The sequence below is a fragment of the Parus major genome, chromosome 4, assembly GCF_001522545.3.
Source record: "Parus major isolate Abel chromosome 4, Parus_major1.1, whole genome shotgun sequence".
NCBI classification, from domain to species: Eukaryota; Metazoa; Chordata; class Aves; order Passeriformes; family Paridae; genus Parus; species Parus major.
Genome location: NC_031771.1, coordinates 46,837,532 through 46,856,103, shown reverse-complemented (window position 1 = coordinate 46,856,103; position 18,572 = coordinate 46,837,532). Strand labels below are relative to the sequence as shown.

Here is an 18,572-nt window from a genome sequence, read left to right as displayed (position 1 = left end):
AGTAATTATAAACTATCAGAGACAGTAAAGAAAAGAATTAAGCTTCAGAAAAGGTAGAGAATAAGGAGATGCTTTATAAGCTGAAATATTTTTCTGTTAAAGCTATGGAGATGGACAATAATGTTCTGAAAAAACTCCTTTAATTCATGACAGAGTATATTGGGAGGAATGGAGTGTTCAAAGTTCAGATTTTGAGCAAAAGGTGGAGTAATTGTGATATAGTGAGGTGCTGGAACAGAAGAGTAGAAGCAATAGTTGAAGATTTGGGGCTGCTTGAGGCAAAGAGAAAACTTCTGTTTCCAGGGAAGCTCACAGAGACAGATGAAAAGAACTTTTGCCTTTGAATAACTCATCCTTAAAAATGATATCCCTAGACTCATGGCCCATACACACCTCAGAGTGATGTGAAATGGGAGGAGTGAACTAATAACAGGATTTCCGGGCAGCTGGCATCAGAAAAATAGAAAGCTATAACAGAAATAGTTTTCTCATGAGAAACTCCATAGATTAGCAGAAAACTTCTGTTTCCCGACAGAGACTGATGAAAAGATTCTAGCAGGAATTGGGGACTGTTTAAACACCAAAGTTCCAAAGTTTGTTGTCTCTATGTTGTCATGTGAACAAAGAAATGGTTGGGTAGTGGGGGATAAAGGAGTTTTCTGGAAGTTTATTCTGGTGTTCTTATTCTTGTAGTTTCGTTAATAAACTTTCTTTATTCCTTTTAAGTTTTATGCCTGTTTTGCTCTTTTTCTAATCCATATCTCACAGCAAGAAATAAGTAAGTTTTCTAGTTATTTTTTTAGTTACTACTTTAAAACCACGACAAGGGGAAATTCCTTTGAGTATTCTCCACTGACAAGATGGACATGCAGGCATTTCCAGGGACCAGCAGAGTTAATCTATGCCAGAAACTTAAGTGATTGCTCTTATTTTTGTGAAGTCTGAAAGGTTTTTAAGTGTATGATTTTTCTCATTAAGTGCCCCTCTCAGGACTGGATTTCACACCTCGTCACAGTCTGAAGCTGCACAAGAAATCCTGGCTGGGAGAGCCACCACTTCCCTGAGCTCTCTCTTAGTGTGGGTAAGGCCAGCCAGATCTTCTTTACACAAATATCTGGTGGGTGTTCCTCAGAAACAAAGGGCTACCTTTTCAGAGGTGACCACAAGGGACCATCACATATGAAGAGCAGATTTCACCCAAGATACTGCTACAGTTCAACTCAAACTAAGCTTGGTTTGCAGAGACACTTCCAGCCTGGGATGTTTGCAGCCAGACCACAGCTCTTCCCTCAGAGCTGTGTAAGGGGAAGGAAAGACGTGCACTGGATGTGGGATATGGCATCATGCCAAGGATGGAGGGGGAGGATTTGGGTCAGGCGTGGGAGCAGAGGAGGCAGGCACAGAGGCTTCCCCAGGGAAAGGTGAGGGAGGCTTCCATGAGGAAGGTGAGGGCAGGAGACTCACCTGCCTGGAGACTAATGCAAGGTAGAATTCTAGTATATACTTATCCCAACAGCTATTTCCACCCTGAACAGCCTAAGCTATCTCTAGCAAAGAGGTTTTTGTCTGTGCACTGAGAAAACACATGTATAGGCACTGCTGGTTGCAAATGCCCTATCAATGTTTTTATTTAAAGGATGTGGATTGACTGGCTGCAGAGGAAATGTAAGGGGATGTTCACAAGGAAAAGGCTCTGCTCATTGTGTATGTTTATTTAGAAAATGTATGAAAATGGATTTCAATTATTGATAAAAATGAACTTCCATCATATGAAGTAAGACAAATGGCTCTCCACCTAATTTTTCTAAGTGGTCATGTCCTGAGCTTCTTCTGAGGTATTTCTTGCTCAGGAGTCTCCTCCCATCAGGGCAGTGTGGTCAGGATGTTAGAACCTTTCAGGAGGTCACCTTCTCTCAGTACCAAGCTGGGCAGACTCCAGACTGGTTTGTTCCACACCTTTGTTTTTGGGGTGAACTGAGACCTGCTAAAGCTGGTGGCACTGATCTGTGTTGCCGTCTCACACCAGTGTCACACAGATGAGTGTGTATGTGCTGGGGTGTCCTGCTCTGCCACCTGCAAGGATGGGTGGATGAGCACAAAAGCACTGAGCAGTGACCTGCCTGTGTCTGCTGACATCAGCGGGGATTCTCGTGTTGACTTAGGGGGCAGATTTTCTGAAAATGCCACGGGTGTGTGTACTTTGCTGCCTTGTGTGAAATGGAGCGTGTGCCTGTAAGCGAACTGCCCAGCAGCCTTCTGCCAGCTTACCTCAGCCCCATGCCACAGGCAGCCTGCAGGAATGGTAAGCCTTGCTAATGGATTAGCCAGGTGGGACACAGGGTGGGGAGGGAAGCCGGGATCGCTCTGACCTGATGAACCAGATCATCTGGATGCATTTCAGGAAAGCATATCTGTGCAGGTTGCTGCTCAATCCCAAGGCGAGTGCCTGGAGCCATGCTCCAGTTTATCATGCAGTCTCTGACCTGGGTCAGATGTCTTCAGTGAATTAATGCCTCTCAGGCACACCCCTGCCTGATTTATGTGAACATTGGACTGGGTGAGATCAGTGAAGGAAGGTAGTGTTACAGCATTGCTGTGTTTTCATTTGGTGGATCCAGTTTGCTTTATTCACCTGCCGCCTTCTGCCATTGTAATTACATTGTTTTGGAGGGGGTTGCTTTCCCAATCTTTGTCCTGTGCTAGAAAATGCTACAGCTTTTACTTCTGTTATGATGGTTTCAGAACTTAACCTAAAGCACAGAACCAGATTTCTACTTTTTTTTTTTTTTTTTTTTTTTTTTTTTTTTTTTTTTTTTTTTTCCAGGAAACCTTTCTACTGAGCCTCAAGTCCTACTNTACTTCTGTTATGATGGTTTCAGAACTTAACCTATTCCATGGAAGCACTGACAGGTTTTTTTTTTTTTTTTTTTTTTTTTTTTTTTTTTTTTTTTTTTTATCCAGGAAACCTTTCTACTGAGCCTCAAGTCCTACTCTTAAAGGAGTGGCAGAGAAAACAGGATCAAGCCCAGATTTCCATTTCTACACATATTTGAAGAGCCAACACTATTTCTGCAGGAAGAAATGGCTAAACTTCCCATTGTCTTTAAAAAGGCAAAGAATGAAAGTATCAGTCAAATATATTTAATTTGATGGTAAAAGTCAGCAATCAGTTGGTGTTACATAAGTTGTGTCCCCATACAGTTGAGAAACTCAACCCAGCCCGCCCTTTCCTGCCAAAGTGGAGCTTGGAGGCCCCAAGAATCTCTTCTGCAGTAGTACTTCAGCAGTAATCCCAAGGAGCATGTTCAGACTTTCAGTTTTCTATCAGAGTACCTACCTTCTCAGAGGCTGGCTTTCTTCTGTACCAGATGCTGTACAAACACAGCACTTGATCTTGTGTGCTCCAGTGACAGATGGACAGCAATGGCAATACTGTCTGACATTTCCGTTTGTAAGTAAGTCATATGTTTCTTCTTGGGTTAAGTTTATCACATTTCTCCATGCATACTCTCTGTCACATCATGGAATGCCTTCTTATTACAGAGAAGGAAAATGGCTCTGATTTTTTTCACAGGTGTTAAGGTCAAAAGGGACCATGTTGACACCTCTGACAAAATACAGAACAGAGAGTTTCTCTGAGTGATTCCTGTATAAGATCCAGTAATCTCAAGAGGAAATAATGAAATGGTTTCCAAGACATTCAGTCTTGATATAAGACTTCAGGTGGTGAAGAACCTGTCCCAGTCCACAATGAGATCCTCCATTTTTTAATTAACTTCACAATTAAAACTTTGTATCTCAATTCCAATAGAAATTTTTCTAGCTTCAGTCTGACATCATCAGATCTTACTGCTAGGTTTAGTAGTGACTACTGTGAAAAATGTTCTCTCCCCACAGAGATGGGATTGCCCATACTATCTTTGAAATTACTTATCTCCTTATATCTATTAGACTTTAAAATGATGTTTTATTCTTTTTTGGAGTCCTTTCCAATACTCCTTAAACAGCAAACTACTGGCTGTTGTCACTTGGCAAACATAAATAAAATTATTTGGGGTCTCTCCGGTTGTCCTCTCTAGAGAATTCTCATACCAAAGATCTTCCTTAAAGAAGCTAATTCCTATATGTGGAAGTTTAAATAGCAGCTCTGCCTATTTATAGCTATGTTAAGTTTTCCATTTACTTCCATCTTGGTCTTGTGTGTAAGCCTCTGCCATGCCTGCCATTTCTGAGCAGTGAGCACCCTGGGAATTCCTGTAACTGTGCCCTGGGGAGGAATGCTAGCACTCTCCCACTACCTTGGGCATAAAACTGACAGCATGTATGAAGAAAAAAAGGCTGCATAGAGGGAGTCACTGAAGAGCAGCTGGGGTCTCAGAGCAAGTATGACTTAGACATGGTTTTCTTTATTTCAGGGTCTCTGGTTTTGGTAAGGTACTGTGTAATAGAGATGATGAATTGATTGATAAATGTTCATTTTTAAAATCATATTCCTGAAAAAAGTTATGTGGCACTGGACAAGGCACAAAATGAGAAACTTTCACGTGGAGAGTGGATACAAACGGCTTTAGGACTTCTGTGTAATGCATGAGCATTTTGTGAGAGAAGAAAAGGGAGGAAAGTGAGAGATCCTTGACCCACTAATCACACCTGCACTTGGTATTTCAACTACAGTCACATTTTTTTGTATAATCTCTTACAGAGATTTTATGGCTTAGCCAAGAACAAGGTGACCCTCCATAAAATGTTCCTGGTCATTCAGCTGTGGTGTTTAGGCAAGCCAGCTCTAGCACAGGAAATATGCTCAGGTCCCTGCCCCAAGAGGTGTCCAGGAATGGAGAGCTTCAGAGTTCTGAGCTTGGCTTTAACATCAACTGAATTTCCAAAGGCCTTGAATTTCAATCAGGAATAGCAATAACAGAGCTCTTAAGGATGAGGAAATAAACAGAGCTAGTTTGCCAAGGTCTTCAAGCCTACTTGTAGAAATTACATCATTGGTTTAGACAGAATGCTGGAACCTGCCAGTGTCTTGATAACTGATTAACATCAAGGAGAGATAGGAGGGGATATCTTCAGTTTCTACTCTATCTGAAACAGCCACCCCTGTGCCAAAGGCTTTGAATTTTTAATTTGCTGCCCTATCAACACCCAGAAGGGTGGGACTGGGAAAGGTTTTCCTCCAATAGATCATCAGCAGATATGGCTGAGCTTGTTCCTGGAGGAGCCCTGCAAGGCAGGCATAAAGAAGGGGATAATTACTTCACAAGTCAAAGTGATATCTATCACCACCTCCAAGACAAGGGAAAGGCTTTCAGAAACATGTGTAGAAGAAATGTCGGGAATTAATCAAGAGACTTTACAAACCTGGACCCAAGCCTGGAGTGAAGGAGGCCCATAACTCCCTCCCACTGATCTAACATTGCCCAGTTGCATCTTTCTATACTCCCCTCCATCAATATCCATCAACTGTGCCCTCTCTATCTTGGTGCCAACCCAGTCAAATGAAGTCATGGTTTTCCTAGTTTGTATCTCATTACATACTCTTGCTTTCCTTCAATTTATACTTGTTCAGCCCATATCCACACAGTGGATACAGTCCAGTGTTACAGTCACAAGTAACCCTAATAATTTAGTCATATTCTGGTCCAGTCAAAACTAAGCAAAAGTATTTAGAAAATGCATCAGTGTAGCTACTTGCCTCAGAGAAAAAAAATAAAAAAGTGTTGGAATGATAATGCTAGGGTGGGGGGAAATATTGGAATATCTACATTATTTTCAACAAAAATCTCAAATTCTTAAAGGCAGCACATGACTGTGTGGTGGAACTTAGGACCTGTTGTCTGGCATGTTACCAACATTTTGGTCAGTCGTCTCTAGTGCAGGGTACTGGACAACTGAGAATAAGCTGGCTAAGGAGCAAGCTGAGAAACAAATGTCTGTGGCTAATATCTTCCTAAGAGCTTGTTTATATAGACAAACATAATTATTTACTAGCAGGTCATTTAAGGATACAACAACAATTTTTTTTTAAAGAAGAAAGATTAGATTTATTTGGGATCATGAAAAATGTCTGCATTACCATAAATCAATCAGTTTGGCTACACACTTACTTGATTTAGGCTGAGATTTATAGAGCTGATAGCTAACATTTATTCATTACTGTTTTTCTTACAGGAAATCTGAAATAGGAAAATTTAAGAAAGTCATTAGGGACAATAAATTAACAAGGTTGATGTTTTACAAAAAAAAAAAAAAAGAGGGAATGAGAAAGGGAGCAACATAATTTCCTGGAATATCACAAGTAATCCAGAATATGGTAATTTCAATTACGGGGATAAATTACAAGAAAAACTGCCACAAGTCAAAACAACATCAGAGTGCTAACCTGAGATCAAATAGTGACAATGTCTCTTTGCTACTAGAGGGAAATGTATAGGTCAATTTATAGAGTGTTTATCAGGAAAGTTTTCATTTTACATTGTATGCAAGATGGGTCAAAGCCTTGCCTGAATGATTTATTTTCCAAATGCTTGTAAGTTTTTAAGCAGAGAATTTTATTTATAAATGAGAGATGGAGAGCTCATGGCATCTAAATTCTTTCCATGATTAATTGCTATCACTGCTTGGAAATTAATTCACAGAATGACAGAATGGGTCAGGTTGGAAGGGACCACAGTGGCTCATCTGGTCCAACCTCCCTGCTCAACCAGGGTCATCCCAGAGCACATGGCACAGGATTATGTCCAGATGGTTCTTGAATATCTCCAGTGAACTCCACAGACTCTCTGGCCAATCTGTTCCAGGGCTTGGTCACCCACACAGTAAAGAAATTCTTCCTCATATTCAGCAGAACTTCCTGCGCATCAGTTCCTGCCCTTTGCCTCTTATCCTATTTCTTGGCACCACCCACTAAAGCCTGGCTCCATCCTCTGGGCTCCCTCCCTTTATATATTTCTAGGCTGTATTTGCTCCACTACAACTCATAGCCTTTGAACTTTATCTTACTTTTGCCACATTGAACTCACTTTCCTTTTTGAAATACAGAGTACTCTCCTTGGGACAGTGAGAAGGGCACACTGGTCTAGTGTCAGCTCAATATTCAGGGTTGCAGGATGCCTCTGCTCTTTGTCAGCTCTGGCGTCAGCCACTGGCTGGTTCACCCAAGTAACCCCTCTATGACTTATTTAAGCATATAAATCCCCATGAAATACAACCAAGGAGAGTGTTAAATAAAACACCACTACCCCTGCTGATTATTTCCATCTGAGTAGATTGACACATGGAGCAAATTCTTTTAAAATATGTACTTCCAAGATAAGCATATAAATACAGCTGCTTTTGGTGATCCTGGACATACAGCACCTTTCACTGATAGATTTTTTCCCAGTTCATCAAGGGCCCCAGGGAGCAAAAGGTCAGTATCCTCTTCCTTGTTCAGTTCCCCCACCCTGTTATCCCCCAGGCTCCACACTTCACCCAAGCAGACACACTCCAGCTTCTGGGAACTCCTCCATGTCACAAGGAATTCCTGCTCTGCACAAGAATAGGTGCAGTGTCATCAGAGATATGGCCTCCTAATTATTGGCAAGCTTGCTGGATGAACTTGAGTTAGAAATGTGTGCCAGCAATACCTTGCCTAGGCTCTGATTTCTCCGTCTTGCTCAACTAAAATAATGTTAGACCAACCATATAACATAAAGAAAGTTGATTTTTAAAGTTGAAATAGATTATTTTAAAGTCATGACTATTCAGCAGGACTTGTTCTGAGAGTAATAGTTTTGGGATGCTTGAGGGGTTTATTTTATTTCATGCAGAAAATTAAGCCCATTGACTCTGGCTTCTTTACCTTATGGCACCTGTGCTGGTTTTGGCTGGGGCAGAGTTAATTTTCTTCACAGTAACTGGTATGGGGCTGTGTTTGGGATTTGTGCTGAGAAGTGCTGATAACACAGGGATGTTTTAGTTCCTGCTGGGCAGTGCTGACACAGAGACAAGGCCTTTTCTGCTTCTCACACTTCTACACCAGCAAGTAGCCTGGGAGTGCACAAAAAGTTGTGAGGGAGCTGACCAAAAGGGATATTCCCTACAATCAGCTGACCAAAGGTATATTCCCTACTACATGGCATCATGCTCAACAATAATGTAGGTGAGGGGACTGCCCTTTGATGACTGGCTGGACATAATTTGATTGCTGGTAAGGAATTTCACCTCCGATGTATGTTTCAATTTTTATCTTATCTTTCTTGGGTTTTACTTTTATATCTCTTAGTTTTCCTCCCACTCTGCCCCACTGCCCCTATTTATTAATATTGTTTTTGTTATTATAATTACAATTATTTTTATTTTAATTATCAGACTGTTCTTGTATCAACCCACAAGTTTTCTCCACTTTCATCCTTCCTATTTCTTCCCCCATCTGGTCAGGGAAGGGGAGATGGGTGTGAGTGACTGTGTGGTGCTTAGCTGCTAGCTGAGATTAAACCACAACAGTATCACACCTTAGATTTTAATTGGTGAGAAAGACCACTGTTAATAACAGCCCTGAAGAGTAGAGCCATTGCTGTCTTTTGAAGGCCACCTAAGCTGGCCCTGCTTTGAATTGGGCATTGGGCCACATGATGCCCAGAGGTGCCTTCTGGCCTAAACAACTGCAGAAGAAGCACTGCTTGCTGCAGTGAGATGGACAGCCTTACTACCTGTGAGCAGAAGAGTTTTAGGGCCTTGGTAACCCTGTAACTCCCTGTAACTCCATAATGTGGCCACATCATGGCACAGACAGGCCATCACTTCTGCAGTGAGTTTGCATAGCCTTGGGACTGAACCTTGTCAGGCTGCTCTCTCCCTCATCTGTGTGAAGCTTTGTTTTACTGAGTTTGGCTCTTGCAACAATTTTTCTAACTAATCCAGTATCTACAGATAATGTATTTGTTTATCACTGCATGGTATAATCTCATTTTTTATTGGTAGCCATGATAAGCAGTTGTTTCCTGTAGAATAAAATATTAATTAACAACTCTAATACACTGATGGAGAGAAACATCAGTCTGATACAACAGTAGAGGCCCTGAGAAGCAGAGACACAGGGGATGGCATAGAGAAAGATGTGGCATGATTAAGTATAGAGCTGCACTAAACTGCACTTAGGGAAATCAGAACAAAGAAACAGTAATTCACCTATGCAGAAGACATCATACATATTTAATATTGATGCAATGTAATAGTGCAGACCAAAGAAGAAAAATAGAAGTGTGTAAGTATGTTAGCAAACTAACAAGAGTACCTCAGGTGGATCCCAGAAGGAGGAAGAAGAAAACCAATTGCATCAATACAATCTTCCTCCCAAAGAGGCACTTCAGAGGCTGATGACATACTGTGTCACCCTCTCAAATAGCCCAAATCTGCTGACTTCAGGACTCAAAGGCACAGTGCAAGGGTGACCATTACCCTGAGAAAAAGGATGTCTACTAAGAACTGCAAGTGTTATGATTTCAGTTGAATTACAGAATCACAGAAATGATAAGGTTAGAAAAGATCTTTGACATCATCAAGTCCAACCTATAACCCAACATCACTGTGTCAACCAGACCACGGCACTGAGTGCCACACATCCAGTCCTTCCTGAAACACCTCCAGGGATGGTGATTCCACCACCTCCCTGGGCAGCCCATTCCAATGCCTTCACCTTTTCTGTGAAGAACTTCTTCCTAAATGTCCAACCTAAACCTCCCCTGGCACAGCTTTAGACCATGTCCTCTTGTCCTACTGATGGTTGCCTGAGAGAAGAGATGGATCATATTACTATAACTAAGACTTTGTCTAAAAGAATTATCATTCAATTTCAGCAACAATTAGAGCTAGACTAATAACAATTCTAGAATCAAATTGATACATTTTCCACTATTCAAACAATTTTTGGATTTACTTATATAAGGTGTGCTTCCTCTGTGTCCATAAACAATGAGTGTCACAGACTCATCTGTTCAGTTCAACTTATTAACTGCTGAAGACCTTTAAAGGAATTCCTGAATCAGTGAAGATTTCCTTACTACATAGTGTCAGAAAAACTACTTAAAATCTTCAAAATCTTAAAAAAAAAAATTTAAATACATCTATTAGTTATTGTGATCACTTCTCTGATGGCTGTGAATTCCATCATGAGAAAAAAAATCCAGAAAATTAATTACTTTTTCTGTTTTGCTCTGTCTCTATTTGATCAACACTTCTATTCCTAAGATAGAAATTGATTTAAAACAGCAGAGAAAAGGCATTGCAAATGTCCACATCTACCATAGGTGAATTCAAAGCTTCAGAAGGGCATGAATCACCCTTGTTTGATATGGAAGCATAGGTTGGAGTCAGGACTGCTCTGTGCAAGGGCAATCAGAGCATCAGGAGAGCCCTAAGAGCCAGACTTTGGGACAGGAAACAGAAGTGTGAGGGGTGACCCAAGGAAACACAGTAAGACAGCAGCAGCACCTGGCAGCAACGCGGAGAATGTGTAATCCAGGCCTCATGACAATGTCTAATGCCCTTTTCCCTGGATAACAATAACCCCTTCCAAACCAAAGCTAATGTCTGTCTTAGCCTGCTGCATCTCCCTGGGCTGTGTAGGATATCCTTCCCAGTCACCTTCTACCTATCCCTGCGCCCCAGTACCCCAGGCTGTCTCTCCTCATGGGTTTCTCTGGATGGAGCTAAACATGACTTGGCAACATAGCACCAGGGAGATATTTTCTTTCCTTATGGAGTCGCTTGCCAGCACAAAACAAGCTCTGAAGGAATAGAGAGTCCTTCTGCAGGGACCACATAAACTCCCTGTTCACAGTTACCTCAATAACTAACATTCTGCAGACCTAACCTCAGGGTGTCAATCAGAAGGATGCTCTGGCAGCACTGGGCTCTCCTCTATCAAATTTTATGTTATGTTATTCTCTAACACTTCTACATATCTAGAACTGTGACCATGGCATTCACAGTGATGGTGCTGACAAGACTCCTGAACTGAGGAGTCTGGGATATTAGCAGGATGTGACAAGCACACCTGTGACACCTGCCCACACACAGGAATAAGAGTGTAATTAAAACAGTGCTTTCACTTTATGATGATCCATGTGTGGGGACTCTGGCTGGCTCCAGTGAGGTTTGATATAATTAGATTAAACAGTGGCAAAAGGCCACTAAGGCTAGAAGATCAAAGCCCAAAACCTTGCTTAGGAGGTGCCTAATAAGTTAGCAAAAGGTCTAAATGTCTTTGATTCATCTCTTTGGCATACATCATGTAACAACACTTTCACTACCTGACCACAAACTACTTTTCAAAAGGCTTCCGACTCCATTCAAAGCAAAGCTGATTCTTTTCAAGATTGGTATTGCACAATATTAGCGGGGAGAGGGTGTGAAAGGCAGGATATGAGGGAGGACATCATCCAACATCCAGGGAAGGGGTGCTTATTTCAGCTGTAAAAGCAACAGAGGTGAGATTTTAAATTCCAAACATCTCCAGAAGCAGAAAGAATGACGATTCTTGTTTTATAATACATGTTCATAAATAAAATAAGATTATTGACAAATGAGTTTAAAGCCCATAAGATTTAACAGAGTCATTCATTCTGCTAGATTCAAATTCATGTAAACACTTAGCTGTTGCTGGAACTCAGCTTTCATTCTCCCTCTTGACTATAAACAAATAAATCAATCCAAATCTTGTACTGGATTTCATTGATGCCTTCTGGCCTGAGTTTGGTTTAGTAAATGAAGGGGTATGGAAAAAAAACAACCCTTTTTGTACCAAAATCATAAGAAAAGGTAAACAGCTGAAAAGAACCTCCAAGTGCAGACAAACTGAGATCTCCAGTTGTGAAATCTCTGAATAACCAGTCCAGCTTTTTATGATTATTGTGAAGTTCTTTATGTAACGATAGAGAAGCATTATGTGCAGCAACCAATTGTTATGGTTCTTTGCTTTCTGGAATTTTCTTTTCGGGAGAGGTTGACCCGGTTAGAAGCAAAACAAGGCAAACTACTGCATTTGATTTATAACCCCTCACATTGCAGGTGTGGGAGAGCTGGGAGCAGTCACATGTAGCTTCATTATCCAGCACTATAAAGCAGCTAGACTTTGTGAACTCAAAGAAAAAGCCTAGTTTTCAAAACAGTCTGCTCTATTTTTTTTTTAAGAACTGTAAGAAGTTGAGACCTGTAGGCAACTTCATAAGGACTGCATGAGTAGCACTGATGTGTGTCCCTGGAGAGCTCAAGAAAACAGGAAAGGGAGCCAGCCAAGAGGCATATTTAAGAGAAGGCTCTCAAACTTCCCTATTACCTTTGGGATTGTTTCCAAATTCTAAAGCTAAGAAAGAAAAACCTGGACTTGGCAAAATAAATAATCTGCACTGTACAAATACATGGTGTCCCAGGATGATTTGTGACATTTAGTAATACCGTATGTCATGAACAACACTGAAGGAATAATCCACAGAAATACAGCTGCTTGAAAATTGCTTCCAAGACCACTTCTAAATGAACAATTAAATCAAAATTTTTCCCATTTTATAAGCATTGTAACACAAAAATCAGTGTTTCCTGTTCACAAAGAAGCTATTGTAAAAAGGAAATCTTAAAAATACCCTTATTTGGAAATTACTGGAAGGCATCATTTTGATATTTTTCATAATCTGTTATTTTAAAATTAGGATGGTTGTGACTAGGAGAAATTATTCCCATGATATAATTCCTTATCATTAATTAGACTTAGACTGGTCTTACTGTCACAAATATGCAAAAAAAGGAAGTAGTATTTTACTTCCTCCAAATCGCCACATACAGATGGTTCTGATAATTTCTCACAGATAACCTGATTATACTCAGTTTAAGCCTGATCTACAAGAAAAGGAAAGACATTTACATTATTCAAGAGAGTTCAGATGTATTTACATCTTTCTGCCCAGCACAGGTCATGTGTGTGGAGCTCTATCCATAAACAGTAATAGGGAAAAATGGCTTTTATTACCTATTCTCCACTCTTCGTATTTATTTTTTTTTTTGAGAGAGAGACATAGTAGAAAAAAGACTTTATATTGGAAATTTCCTTCAACAAATGCTTAAATTATTTTTTTTAGCTATCTCAGTATGTTTATAATGTCTAGCAAAGGTAAAATTAGCATTTATTTGCCATAAATAATGGCTCTATCATGTATGCTTTTATTGATAACACTTCAGGAGAAACTGTTTTCTGTGATACCTGAGCCAGGTACAGCATTTAAATATGTCATACCATGAAAGGTGATGTAATTAAAAGCATTTTTTAGTCTATGGTTAAAGGAGTAATGGACTTTTACAAAGCTATTTTGTCAGTAGAATAAAAGAGGAAACAGATATTTGGTTCCAATTAAGATTTTATGTCTTTATAATGAGCTTGAGCTACACTTCAGCCAAGTTTGATGGACTGTTACTATGTGGGAAGGACAATATCCATGGCACTGGATATTGAGTATCTACCTCAAGATAGGCACGACCTGCTGGTTTTTGGCTCTTTCCATGCCATTATTTACTTCCTAGCACAGATTATGTGCTTGCTGCTACTATGCACTATTTACACCACCATGTATGCAATATGATTAACATGGCAGCAGTGCAATTGCAAAAAACCTGGGTAATCCTTGCCTTCACACTTTTAAATTCATTGTGGATAATAACTATATACACTCCAGCGTTATCTCAGATCTAAATTTTCATGAATTTTCATCATACCTCTCATCAATTATATCCCTGTTGCAGACCAGATAGTGTCTTTTGCATGTGTATACTTCCTGGAGACTGTAGTAGAAAATATGCAGGAGAAAAAAGTGGCCCAGAGCCCAAGCTGGGAATCTTGTGAGTCTGTGTTTGTGTAAAAGAGATGCCCAGACTCTCCTGTTTAAGACGGGAGGTCTTAAACACTACCTAAATAAAATACAGTGCAGAAAGTAAAAGGTACAGTGAATAAAGTCAGAATAAGATTTATTTGAGAATTATAATCTGATTATCACGTTTTCCCATTCTATTGCAGATTACATCTTTATTAATGTAGATATTTAAGAGAAAAACACATAAACCCATGTTCATCCATATTCTTACCAGATCTTAGTACTGCACATATTTGCAATGACAGATACCTGGATTCTGCTCTCCCTGGAGCACTTTCTTTCTAGTGTGCCCCAGGGCCAGCACTGGTACTTCCCTGCTGGTACATGGGTGCTTTCCATGGCACACATCCAACTGTAGTAAAGGTATCCTCCTGTGCTGTATCAGGCTTGCCACCCTTTGTCTGCTGATGAAGGACTTTCCAAGGACAGTGTGAATGCCAAGCAGTCAGCCTTTCAAGAAACTACATCCACTTCCATTGCTGTCAGGTAACAAATTAATGCTTAATATGGCGTTAGAATAGTGATAGACTGTGGTCCACATGCTGACCTGGTTCAATAGAATAATGAACCACCCCACAGCTGCATATGTGTATTTGGCAGAATAACATTTTGCACACAAAAAAAGAATTTTCCCAACCTTTCTTTAAGCATCCTCCCTATTCTGACAGCAAAATTTGCCAGTGTATTTAAAGAAATGAAAATCTCCTCACCAGGCTGAAGTCTACAAAATCTCTGGCAGAGAAATCCTGCTATGGTATGTGCAGAGAAGCAGAACCTCTGCGGTGGGGGGACTCTGAGGAGGTGAGCTTTGTGCCATTCACATTGTGAAAATTGTTCAGAGCCCACTTCTGACAAAAAGCCTGTTTAATTACAAAACTTTTGTTTTGTAATTAAAAGCTTTGCAAAGGCCTTACACTTCCATTTTGAAGTAAAATATTGCCCAAAGAGTTTGTGGACTCCCCATCCCTGGAGATGTTCAACCCTAGACTGGATGGGGCTCTGAGTAACCCGGTCTAGTGGAAGGTTCCCTGCCCATAGCAGGAGGGTTCCTAGATGATATTTAAGGCAACTTGCAACCCAAACCATTCTGTGATTCTGTGAAATACCAGTTCCTTTTGTGCTTACTTGGCAAGATCTGAACTCTTGCAAACACATGGAGTCCAGGAAAGTGGAGTGTTTCTTAGCATATTGCATGGCAGGCACTATGTCAAAAGACTATTCTGGCTGTATCACTGGGGTTGGTGAGGAAAGACTTATGCCTCCCACTTTGTACCTGCTCAGGGGACACCAGCCACCCCGATTATTATGATAGTGTTCCCAGAAAAAACAGGAGGAAGTATTCTTTGTTAAAGATTAATTTGGCTTATTGTGGCTCTTTAACACTGAAATAAGAAAAGAGGCACAGAAGAGCCTTTGCTCTTTGCTCTTGTGCTAATAAATAGTAATAATAATTTCTGGGAGAGCCACGCCCAAGTCTTTTCCAAAGGTGTCCCCACATCTTAACGTAACTTTTACCCTCTGGAATTTTCCTACCTCTCCCACTTCGTGCCCCCTCCTCCCAGCACTGGCTGCTGCATGTCTCTCAGGCAGCCCCGGGCTGAGGGATGGGTGTCTTTACAGGGCACTGCTCCCACTTCACTGCTCCCTGCCCCTGCCTAAGGCAGGAACTTACCTGAGGACAGAGATGCCTGACTTGTGAGGCACATGCACGCTTGGGTGCCAGGAGGGTGGGGAAACCATTCTCAGCACCTGAAGGGTTGTAGCACCATGTGTCTGCCCTTCACCCTCACCCCGGCCTGCTTACAGAGAGAACCTCTTCTCCAGAGCCACTGAAGTGGCTCTTGGCCCATTCCAAAAGGAACTTCATGCTGACCCTGAAGATAGTGGTGGTAACACCACTTCCTCTCTGGGTTACTTTTGAGAAGTTTCCCCCTGTTGCATGGGGAAGGGCTGGTGTATAGATGTAGAGTCAAGACTGTGCAAGTCTATGCATTTGCAAAGTTTTTTGTTCCTTCTTAAACCATCTAAAGATGACCAGAAGGAGGTTAAAACCTTACTACTTAGCTTTTAAAAGAACAGGAGAAATCCACATAAAAATGCTCATAGAAGTGTTTTATCAGAGCTTGATACAGACAGATGCTAAAAAATCCTAATATTTATGAAATGAATGAGCATTTTCCCCCTCAGTATCTTGATTTATACCTATAAGTCTATGTTAGAAGGTATTCTACAAACAGTATCTTATAATTGTTTCAGTTTTAGTGTAGAGTTTAAGCTACAGTAGAATAAACACCTGAGCAATGTAAACATGCATGACCTGAGCCTAAGAAAAGGAAAAATAGTGCCATTCTTCTTTCTTATGATGTTTTTCCTCCAGGGTATATTTTTTCCCCAAGTACCTAATCAAAGAGGCTTCTTTATTTTGGTGCTAAGTTATGGCTCCCTCATCAGAGGATTACTAGGCAGAAGACAAGAAGGGTGTTTCCTTTCCCTCATTATTGTTTTGCTTTTTTTTTTCCAGGTAAACCATAACTTGGCTGGCTCCATGATTTGAGTGTCAAAAGGAGGCCTTTGCAAGGCCCATAGTGGCCATGGCTTAGTGGGATGATGAGTAAGCAATCCAAGAAGTGGATTACTTCTTGGCCGTCAGCGCGCTGTGATTTGCTTATTATCTTGCTTGCTATAATTAATAAAACTTTTCTTTAATTAAATTTTAACACTCTCTCGAGTGTATTTATAACAGTGATGGCCTCACTTCTGCAACCTAAAGAGCTCTGTGAAAGCTGGGGGAAACCATGCCACAGCCCTGCCATTAGCCTGTCAGAGGAGTGTGGCAGCTCTCATCACCCCACCTTCCAGCTAACCTAGAAATATTCTGTCCAGTCTTGCCTTATGCAAACCCACAATACACCCAGCACTGCAACTTGCTGCAGCACTCAGAGGAAGTATTAATTCAGCTCTCAGAAGTGAGGAATACTTGTGCTCTCAAGCCAGTGATATTCAGGCATGTCTCCAGAAATATATTATTCTTCATAAGAAGGATATTCTCTAATACCAGGCTTTGAGATTTGCAAAGTGATAGTAGTATAGCCCAAATGAACAATTAAAATTTGGCAAACTACTGTTCATTTCCCGTTTAGAATCACAGGAACAATGTTGGAGTTTTATTTGATTAACATTCACTATCTGTAGTGATCAAAGGACTATGTCTAAAAAATTAGCATTTTAGAAGGTCTTTGATAGTTAGCAATAAAATTCTCATACTTAGTCTGAAATCATTCCCATCTGCATTCTTTATTTGCATATAATTTATGAAGTATCATTAACAAAATCAAACACATAGTAAGCACACCTAAAGCATCCATCCAACACAAAATAGAGACTCCAGATAATTAGGGTAACTTCTGTTATTTTACTTCTCTGCCCCTCCTGTAATTAGTATTGTTTGTAGTTGAAAAGGGAAAGAATCAAAGACTTTTCAGAAGATACTGTTATAGTCTCACCTTATTTCACAACATACTGTTTTAATCACACCTTATGCTTTGTAGGTGGCTTCTGAGCAAACTAGGTTTGACTCCCTTCAGTGACAGTCTACAATTGATGGCTCATTATGTAGTTCATGTCCAGGAAATGAAAATTTTTACTTCAGACAGAGTATTGCCTGCTAAAGGACTTATTCCTACATTATCAACAGAAATCAAACAACATTACTTTTACAGCAGGTAGTTTTCTACTTAAGGAAGTATGATTATTTATTGACCATCAGTATCCTGCAGAGGTCAGGGAGCACACAGGGTAAAGACTGATTAGCGTAGCAAGAGTTGGCTTGGGCTAATTTCCAACACCAAGACTATGCAGTATAGAATATCTTTTTATGAATATGACCTTTATAGCATATTGCATTACCCTACTAATACCACAAGGAATGTTTTATTTGGGTTTATGCAGTTTTAAAGAAGACTGTTAAGGACATATCCATCGTTTATTACTTCTGATGAAAAATTGTATTTCAACAAATCAAACTTTTAATAGGAAAAAATGTAGGTATTTCACACTTACACACATAAAAAAAAAGGTGTACAAAAAAAGTGCAAAGTTCATAGTTTTCCTATATGGACTGAGTGTTTTCCATTTGGAGTTACAGACCAGTTTTCATCTGGGAATGATAACATTTACTCTTGTTCCCACCTCTCCTCTGATCCTGGCTGCCTGTGCATAAACACACCTCAATGCACCTGTAGGGATTGAAGCACCCACCTCCCTGAGCAGCCAGCTTGGCCAATATCTGCTGCAGCAGAAAGCTGCATCCATGGAAAATCCACAGGAACTGAGCACTGAGCCCATGAGATGCCATGCCAGGAGGAGGTGACTGGCTATCTTTTGATTTATTTGTCCTTCCAGCTGTAGCTCTTCTGGGACCACGAGAAGAGTGTATGCTGCCTGGTGTGCATGTAGCTCACCAAAACCTTGGGCTGCTCCTTCACCAGGGCCCATGAGACCACAGCTACAGTCCAGGGGAAGTGGTGGCCCCTTCAACAGTGCTTGAAGATGCTCACTGAAGAGAGGAGTCTTCATATTCCCAGGACCAAGGTAGTGCCCATCCTCATACATTTTTCTCAGACATTTCAAAACAGGAAAGGCCAACATTTCATCCTAGTTAATAATGTA

General features: G+C 40.6%; 1 long non-coding RNA gene across 2 annotated transcripts in view; it reads left to right on the top strand.

Annotated features, from left to right (window-relative positions):
- Positions 1-16,621, top strand: part of LOC107202672 — a 23,138-nt gene extending 6,517 nt beyond the window's left edge. The window contains exons 3-5 of one of the 2 annotated variants that reach the window (XR_001520788.3): positions 979-1,081; positions 2,962-3,451; positions 16,426-16,621. This is a non-coding gene — a long non-coding RNA (uncharacterized LOC107202672). Of the gene's footprint in view, positions 1-978; positions 1,082-2,961; positions 3,456-16,425 lie in introns of both variants that reach the window. The other variant, XR_001520787.3, reaches the window with a different exon arrangement.
- Positions 16,622-18,572: the final 1,951 nt, after the last annotated feature.